Below are 10,447 nucleotides of genomic sequence, written 5' to 3'. Positions count from 1 at the left end.
TAGATTCACCAGTAGGTGCTTCAGGGCACTGCTCAGTCAGTACAAATTTATAGCTTTCAGCAGTAAGAACAATGTCTAGGTTTCTTTTCCAATCTATGTAATTAGGTCCAGTAAGTCTATTTTGTTGAAGTATGATGGACAGTGGGTTGAAAGTCATCCTAAGAATCACAAATAACTTTTGGTCAGAACTCTAAATTTAGAATAATATTGATTCCTCAAACAATACTATTTTAAATTAACCAACACCTCAAAACACCGTGAATTTTGTATGCCACGTTAGTGTGGACGTATACAAATTCAACATTTGTAAAAGGAGGGTTTTATCCCATTAATTTTATTATCTTGTCAACCTAACTTTTTGACAAATAAAATTAATAGTTGGTGTCTTTTGGTCACACAAATAATAGCAGTGACTCCGATGGGGAGGATACTATTAGATGTGTCTAAGTGTATACCATTACTTGACACTAAGTCCATTAATAAGATTATGCCCCTTCCGTTGGAGAAGATCACACGCTCTTAATTAACTTCCTATAGTCATCCAAAAATGGAAGTCTGTTCTAGTGATCCACAAACAAGCTCATCCGTTATGGAGGAAGGCACTCAGAGCCAACGCGCAAGCTTGTTTGCATCACTTACAAACCAGTAATGGAGACCATGGGATTTTAAAAATCCCTCTCCCACTTAGTTATTTATAAATGAGGAATTTTAACTATGCTAGCCTACTAAACATGTAAACTAACATATAGACACAGCACAATATAAAAGCAATAAATAGAAAATCTAATTTTCAACTATTATGGCTTTTATCTCTAGTTGTCCTCCGTGTGTTGTCATCCCAAGCTGCTGCCATATTTGGCCACCGCCACTGGGTCTAGCTGTCGCATCCATCTTGCTCCTAGTTCCGCTGCGCCTCTGGTCCTTAGAAGGTTCCACGCTTTGCAAGATTCGATCCGCGACATAAATAGAATTTTACATTTTTGATCCTATATTCCATAACAGGAATGTACATGTATCTAGATCAAAAATAAAATCCTAATAAATCTAAATACAGCTCCTGCCGTATTTTAATACAATCATGCACACACATATAAATGCCCTTGACATGTCCAAGGGTCCAATCACACACATAATAACTAAAAGTCATAATAGTTGGATCCTCAAAGTTAGCACATCCTACTATTAACCTGCCTAAATTATGTATGTCATGTGCATAATTAAACTAATACCAAATACACAGAGGCAAAACCCTAGCTCTGATACCAATTGTTGGTTGCTACTCGGAAAACCTAGAGGTTCCACTGTACAAAAATTTTGTACAAAGGTCTGAACCTTTTCCTAGCTACCATGTGTTCTTTTAAATTAAATTTTGGATCGCCTGCGGAACTTAACACGTTTGATCCAAAACATAATCTATTCGTTCTTTTAGGTTTAGACTTGGGTCTCCTGCGGAACTTAACACGTTCGACCCAAATCACCTTAAGTTATTAATTCCATTAAATATTAATTTCCATAATCGGTTCCCAGTACTGACGTGGCGAGGCACATGACCTTCTTGAATATGGGAGCAACCACCACCGACTAGACAAAACCTTTTATAGAAAGCTAATATTTAATTTCCTAAAATAACTTTAGGTTAACCGAAAAGAACAATCAAATCACAAAGAAAAGAAAAAACAAAAGAACACAACATCGAAAAACATATTCGAAATTCTAGAATCGTAAGCCTCTTGTATTTGGTATTTTTCCAAAAATAACTAGTATGATGCGGAAAGAAAAATTACTAGTTATACCTTTTAGAAAGACCTCTTGATCTTCTACCGTATTCCTCTTCTAACCTCGGACGTTGTGTGGGCAACGATCTTCCGAGATGAGAAACCACCAACCACCTTCTTCTCCTCCTAGCTAGGTTCGGCCACAAAAAAGCTTTACCAAGGATGAAGAACAAAACACCAACCAAGCTCCAAGAGATGCAAGCTTTCTCTCCTCCTTCTTCTTCTTCTCCAAGTAGTATCCGGCCTCCACAAGAGCTCCAAGCAATAGAGAGTTTCGGCCACCACAAAAAGGAAGAGGAGAAGAGATGATGGCCGGCCACAATACCAAGGAAAAGAGGGAGAGAAAATAATAGAGGTTGTATCTCATGAAGGCACCCTCACCCCTTCTTTTATATTCCTTGGCCTAGGCAAATTAGGAAATTTAATTACAATAAAATTTTCTCAATTTCCTTGACATGATTTAATTGAGAAAAATAAAATAAAATTTCCCCAATTGAAATCTTATGGCCGGCCACATCAATGAAATCAAATTGGACAAGTTTTAATCAACAATTAAAACTTCCTAATTTGTTTCCGGAAATTTTAAAAATAAAATTTCTCTTCAAAATCTCTTCATGGTTGATAAAAGGAAATTTCTATAATTTTAATTTTTCAACATGTGAATAATTTTTAAAGAGAAAATAAAATATCTCACCAATCTACAAATAAGGAAAGAGATCTAATCTCTTTCTTTAATCTTTTGTAGATCTTTTACAAGAGAGATATTTTAATTTTAATTCTCTTTAATAAATTATATCTCCCACATAATAAAAATTAAAATTAAAATCCATTTTAAATTAATTTGGCGGCCACCTAAGCTTGGGTTCAAGCTAGGGCCGGCCACCCATTAACCTAGGCTTGGCCGGCTCTAGCTTGAACCACAAGCTAGCTTGGCCGGCCCCTACATCATGGGTACGAAGGTGGGTATAGTACTCTATAAATAAGAGGCTACGATAGGGACCGAGAGGAGGAATTGGTTTTGGTCTCCCGATAAAATTAAGCATCCCGTGTTCGCCCCGAACACACAACTTAATTTTATCAATAATAATTCATTCCACTAGAGAACTATTATTGAACTACCGCACCAATCCCAAATTACATTTTGGGCTCCTTCTTATTATGAGTGTGTTAGTCTCCCTGTGTTTAAGATGTCGAATGTCCACTAATTAAGTGAGTTACTGACAACTCATTTAATTAATATCTTAGTCCAAGAGTAGTACCACTCAACCTTATCGTCATGTCGGACTAAGTCCACCTGCAGGGTTTAACATGACAATCCTTATGAGCTCCTCTTGAGGACATTATCAACCTAGTATCTCTAGGACACAGTTTCCTTCTATAATCAACAACACACACTATAAGTGATACCATTTCCCAACTTATCAGGCTTATTGATTCATCGAACTAAATCTCACCCATTGATAAATTAAAGAAATAAATATCAAATATATGTGCTTGTTATTATATTAGGATTAAGAGCACACACTTCCATAATAACTGAGGTCTTTGTTTCTTTATAAAGTCAGTATAAAAGAAACGACCTCAAATGGTCCTACTCAATACACTCTGAGTGTACTAGTGTAATTATACAGTCAAGATAAACTGATACCTAATTACACTACGACCTTCTAATGGTTTGTTCCTTTCCATTTTGATCGCGAGCTACTGTTTATAATTTATAAGGTACTGATAACATTATCTTCTGCATGTGACACCACATACTATGTTATCTACAATATAAATTAATTGAACAACTACAACTAAATGTAGACAATTTAACCAAATGTGATTCTTTATTCATAATGAATGTTTACAAAGCTTAGGCTTTCAGTATACACTCCAACAACGTGTCCTCTCTAAGTTCTTCTAGAACAATTTTGCTACTGGCTTGTGATCTCTTATATAGTCTTCTTCTAAAAACTGGACATTGGTGCTAACAATAACCTTCTGGTCTTTAGGACTATAAAATAAACCACCTTTCGTTTCTCTGGGATAACCCACAAACACACAAACTTCTGTACGAGATTCTAACTTATCATCATCTGGTTTCAGCACATGTGATGGATTACCCCAATCCGAATATATCTTAGACTGACTTTCACCCATTCCATAATTCTATGGGAGTAGAAGATACTGATTTAGAAGGCACTAAGTTCAGAATGTGCGTTGCCGTTTCCAGAGCATATCCCCAAAACGAATTTGGTAATTATGAATAACTCATCATCGATCTAACCATCTCCATAAGAGTCCTATTTCTTCGTTCTGCCACACCATTCTGTTAGGATGTACCAGGTGCGGACAATTGGGATTGAATCCCTGTCTCTGATAAGTAATTCCTAAACTCTCCTAAGAGGTATTCGCCACCACGATCAGACTGTAGTGTCTTGATACTTTTACCTAGACGTTTCTCCACATCAGCCTTGTACTCTTTGAACTTATCAAAGCACTCAGACTTGCGACGCATTAGGTAAATGTATCCATATCTTGAATAATCGTCTATAAAAGAGACAAAATATTCAAAACCACCTCTAGCCTGGATAGACATAGGACCACACAAATCAAAATGAACCAATTCTAATGCTTCTTTGGCTCTATACCCCTTGGCCTTAAAAGGCCTCTTGGTCATTTTACCTTCCAAGCAAGATTCACAAATTGGAAAATTTTCCAACTCTAATGAACCCAAGAGTCCATCAGCTATAAGACTTTGAATCCTACTTAAGTTAATATGACCAAGCCTTAGATGTCAAAGGTACGTTTGGTTCATCTCCGAAGGTTCTTTTCTCTTATTGGAATTAGAAGATGTGTTATTAATTTCTATTTGTTGCTTTGTGGGACAAATTGGATTTAAAGTATATAAATTGTCAACCAATGCACCAGAACAGATAATAACCCTATTTCTCTTTATAACCACATTGTTATTAAAAGAAACAGAATATCCATCCAAATACAGTTTAGAAACTGAAATTAAATTCTTTCTAAAACTGGGTACATAAAGACAATTTCTTAAAACCAATTTTCTATTCCTATCAAAAGATAAGTAGACGTCTCCCACTGCAACAGCCGCCACCTTAGTAGCATTGCCCATGTAGACGGTAATCTCTCCTTCAGATAGTCGTCGGGTTTCCTGGAACCCCTGCAAGGAATTGCAGACATGATCAGTGGCTCCCGTATCTACACACCAGGTGCTGGTAGATAACACCGCTAAACATGTTTCAACAACTAGAGCATGAGATATACCTTTATTATTCTGATTCCTACGAGGGCAGTCTGCCTTCCAATGCCCTGTCTGCTTGCAGATGAAGCACTTGCCCTTCGGCTTCTTCATTCCATCTTTTTATCCCTGAGGTTTATTCACTCTCTTTGCTAAAAAGACTTGTTTCTTCTTCTTCTTCTTGCCTTTCGTCTTAGAAGTAGAACCATTTTCAGCATAGTGAATCTAAGAACTTTGACGAAATATACCTTCTGCTACCTGTAGTTTTGTCAGAAGTTCTGTCAACGTATACTCTCTTTTGTTCATGTTATAGTTAAGGCGGAACTGCTCAAAACTTCTGGGTAGCGTTTGGAGAATTATATCGACCTGGGTTTCCCCATCAATTTCTCCTCTAAGAACTTGTATTTCGTTCAAATAGGCCATCATTTTGAGGATATGATCCCTTACGGGTGTTCCCTTAGACATGGTGGCTGTCATTAATTTTCTCATTGCCTCTTGCCTAGCAGTCCGACTCTGGTGCCCAAAGAGTTCTTTGAGATTGTTCATTATATCATAAGCTGTTGGTAAATCTTGATGCTGATGTAGCAATACATTTGACATTGATGCCGAAATGTAACACCGCGTCATCTCATCAACTTTTACCCATTTCTTATGATACTCAATCTCCTCTGGGGTAGAGTCACCGTCAGGTGCATCAGGGCAAGCCTCAGTCAGTATAAACTTATATCTTTCAACAGTAAGGACAATGTCCAGGTTTCTTTTCCAATCTATGTAGTTGGTTCCAGTAAGTTTGTTCTCTTTCAGTATAATGGCCAGTGGGTTGAAAGTCATCCTAAAAATCACAAAAATAACTTTGGTCAGGACTCTAAATTTAGAATAATATTGATTCCTCAAATAATACTATTTTAAATTAACCAACACCTCAAACACCGTGAATTTTGTATGCCACGATAGTGTGGACGTATACAAATTCAACATTTATAAAAGGAGAGGGTGTAACCCATTAATTTTATTATCTTGTCAACCTAACTTTTTGACAAATAAAATTAATAGTTGGTTTTCTTCGATCACCCAAATAATAGCAGTGACTCCGATGGGGAGGATACTATTAGACGTGCCTAAGTGTATACCATTACTTGACACTAAGTCCATTAATAAGATTGTGCCCCTTCCGATGGGGAAGATCACACGCTCTTAATTAATTTCCTATAGTCATCCAAAATGAAAGTTTGATCTAGTGATCCACAAACAAACTCATCCGATATGGAGGAAGGCACTCAGAGCTAACGCGCAAATTTATTTGCATCACTTACAAACCAGTAATGGAGACCATGGAATTTATTAAAATAAATCTCTCTCCCACTTAGTTATTTAAAGTGAGGAATTTTAATACATCTCATGCATACACACACATCACAGTAAAAGCAATAAATATGGAAATTATTTTCCAACTATTATGGCATTTTTCTGTTACTGTCCTTCATGTGCTCCAACCCTAGCTGCTGCCATCTTTAGCCACCACCATCGGGTCGAGTCATCGCATCCATCTTGCTTCTTATTCCGCTGTGCCTCTGGTGCTCCATAAGTACCACGCCTCGTAAGAATCCGATCCGCGACAAAAATAGAATTTTATATATATCGATCCTATATTCCACGAGGGAATGTACATGTAATCTAGATCGAAAATAAAATTCTAAAATCCTAGGGCAATTACAGCTCCTGCTGTATTAGTTACATACAATCATGCACACACAAAATATTGCCCTTGACATGTCAAAGGGTCCAATCACACACATCTATAAGCCATAATAGTTGGAGCCTGCAACCAAAGAGTTAGTACATCCTACTATTATCCTGCCTAAATTATGTATGACATGTGCATAATCTATTTGAATTCTAAACACACAGAGGCAAACCCTAGCACTGATACTAATTGTTGGTTAATCCTAGGAAAATGTACCGGTTCCACTGTATAAAATTTTTTTGTACAAGTGTCGAACCTTTCCTTAAATAACCTATTGTGTTCTTTAGAAGTTAAATTAGGAATCGCAGACGGAACTTAATATCATTGATTCGAAATTTAACTTATCTGTTCTTAATGGTTTAGATTTGAATCTCAAGTGGAACTTAACACTATTGATTCAAATCCACCTATGTTATTAATTCCATTAAATATTAATTTCCAAAATTGGCTTCCAGGACTGCATGGCGAGGCACGTGACCTTTTTGAATATGGGAGCAACCACCACCGCCTAGACAAAGCTTTTTAAGGAAAGCTAATATTTAATTTCCTTAAATAACTCTAGGTTAACCAAAAGGAACAATCGAATCACAAATTCGAAAAAGAAGAAAACATAAACTCGAAAAACTAGATCTAATTGCCTCTTGTATTTAGAATTTTTACAAAGAAAATAACTAGTATGATGCGGAAGAAAATTACTAGTTATACCTTCTCTTTGTAAGCTAATGACCTCGAGATCTTCTGCCGTATTCCTCGCCTCGCCTTGGACGTCGTGTGGGCGACGATCCTCCAAGATGAACACCACCCAAAAGCTTCTTCCTCTTCTTCTAAATTCCGGCCACCACCACCACCAAAGAGAAGAGAGCAAAAGGGAAAAGAGAAGGGAGAGGGTCGGCCACACCAAGAGAGTCTCCAAGCAAGAGAATAAGAGTTGTGTCTCATGAAGCCTCCCCACCCCTTCTTTTATATTAGTTGCCCAAGGTAAATAAGGGAATAATTTTTACAAAAATTAAAATCTTCCTCTAGCTTTTCCTTTTCCCTTTTAATTTTCCTTTTCTTTCCTCTTGATTGAATCAATCACCAAAATTAATTGATGATGATTTTATTTTTTAAACATGGCCGCCCACCTTGCTTGGGCACCAAGCAAGGGTGGTCGGCCCCTATAAGAGGAAAAGAATTTTTATTTTTTAATAAAATTTTACAAGAAAAATTCTTATAAAATTTTACAAGCTCTCTTTCCTAAAGTAGGAGTTAAAAAATGAGAGTTCTAAAAATTAAAACCGTGTTTTAAAATTTAAAACTTCTCTTATAAAATTTTCTTTTTTAATATGGTGATAGAAAATTTTAAATTTAAAACTTATCTTCCTTTTTTTCTTAAACCATGAGGATGGTTAAAAAAGGAAAGTTTTAAAACTTTTAAAACTCTTTATTAAAACATGTGGCCTAATTCAAATAAGGAAAATTTTAAAAATTAAAATCTCTCTTTTAAAACTTATAGTTTTCTACAAAGAGAAGATTTTAAAAATTCAAAACAACCCTCCTATTTGAATTAATCTTGGTCGACCCCTACAAGCTTGGTCACCAAGCAATAGGGTCGGCCCCTATAAAAAGGATGCGGTCGGCCCTTGCTTGGTCACCAAGCATTGGGCTGACCCCCTTCTTGGATACTAAGATGAGCCTTTCTTTGGATGAACTTGAGGCTTTAATGAGGCTACGACAGGGACCTAGAGGAGAAATTGGTTTTGGCCTTCCGATGAGCTTGAGTATCCCGTGCTCGCCCCAAACACACAACTCAAGTTCATTGATAATAACTCATTACACTAGAGAGTTATTAGCGCACTACCGCACCAATCCCAAATTACATTATGGCTCCTTCTTATCATGAGTGTGTTAGTCTCCCTGTGTTTAAGATAACAAATGTCCACTAATTAAGTAAGTTACTGACAACTCACTTAATTAATATCTAGCTCCAAGAGTAGTACCACTCAACTTCATTGTCATGTCAAACTAAGTCCACCTACAGGGTTTAACATGACCATCCTTATGAGCTCCTCTTGGGGACATTTTCAACCTAGATAACTAGGACACAAATTCCTTCTATAATCAACAACACACACTATAAGTAATATCATTTCTCAACTTATCGGACATATTGATTTATCGAGCTAAACCTCACCCTTTGATAAGTCAAAGAAATAAATATTAAATATATGTGCTTGTTATTATATTAGGATTAAGAGCACATACTTCCATAATAACTAAGGTTTAGTCCTTTTATTAAGTCAGTACAAAAAGAACTTACCTAAATGGTCCTACTCAATACACTTTAGAGTGTATCAGTGTAATTTATTAATCAAGACAAATTAATACTTAATTACACTACGACTATTCCGATGGTTTGTTCCTTTCCATCTTAGTCGTGAGTAACTGTTTATAATTTATAAAGAACTGTCAACATGATCGTCTGTGTGTGACACCACACACCATGTTGTCTACTATATAAATTAATTGAACAATTACATTTAACAAATAAATGTAGATATTGACCAATGTGATTCTTTTATTTCAAAAATAAATGTTTACAAAAGCTAGGCTTTTAGTATACACTCCAACAACTCCATGCCGAAAAGGTAGAAAACCTTTCTTGGAGTTTTGCATGCTAAAACGAGTTAGGATAGTATCGATATATGAAGCTTGGGATAAGCACAACATTCTTTTCTTGCGATCCCTTATTACTTTGATCCTAAGAATATGTCCACATTCTCCCAAGTCCTTCATATCAAATTGCTTGGACAACCATACCCTTACTTCTGACAACACTTTGACATTGTTGCCAATTAACAAAATGTCATCTACGTATAGTACAAGAAATATCACCACATTTTCGTCACACTTCTTGTATACACAAGACTCATCCGGACACTGAATAAATCCATAAGACTGAATTACTTCATTAAATCGGATGTTCCAAGATCTTGAAGCTTGCTTCAGTCCATAAATAGGCCGATTGAACTTACAAATAAGATGCTCTTTGCCCTTTGCAATAAACCCCTCTGGTTGCTTTATATGGATGTTTTCTTCAAGACTTCCGTTAAGGAAAGCTGTCTTGACATTCATTTGTCAAACCTCATAATCCATATGAGCAGCAATAGATAAGAGTATCCGGATAGACTTAAGCATAACTACTGGCGAAAATGTTTCCTCATAATCGATTCCCTCTTTCTGAGTATACCCCTTCGCAACAAACCTTGCTTTGAAGGTTTTCACCTTTCCGTCTATCCCTCTTTTTCTTCTGTAGATCCATTTACATCCAATAGCTTTTACATCATTTGATGGTTCTACTAGCTCCCAGACTTTGTTAGAATACATAAATTATATTTCTGAATTCATTGCTCTTTGCCAAGATGCTGCATATTTATCTTGGAGTGCTTTGTCATATGTTCGGGGATCAGGTTCATGTTTACCTGGGATCAAGTCCGAAAACTCTCCCAAAAATATGAATCTTTCAGGTTGTCTCACAACCCTCCCACTACGACAAGGCACTGTCTATAATTGTGTATCATTTGTGATACGTGTTGCAGTTTCTTGTGATATTTCATCTTACACTGTTGGTACTAAAGTAGACGTGTCCTCTCTCATTTCTTCTAGAACAATTTCACTCATGGGCTTATAGTTTATTAC

Source organism: Zingiber officinale, chromosome 2B, assembly GCF_018446385.1.
Source record: "Zingiber officinale cultivar Zhangliang chromosome 2B, Zo_v1.1, whole genome shotgun sequence".
NCBI classification, from domain to species: Eukaryota; Viridiplantae; Streptophyta; class Magnoliopsida; order Zingiberales; family Zingiberaceae; genus Zingiber; species Zingiber officinale.
This window is presented reverse-complemented; position numbering follows the sequence as displayed.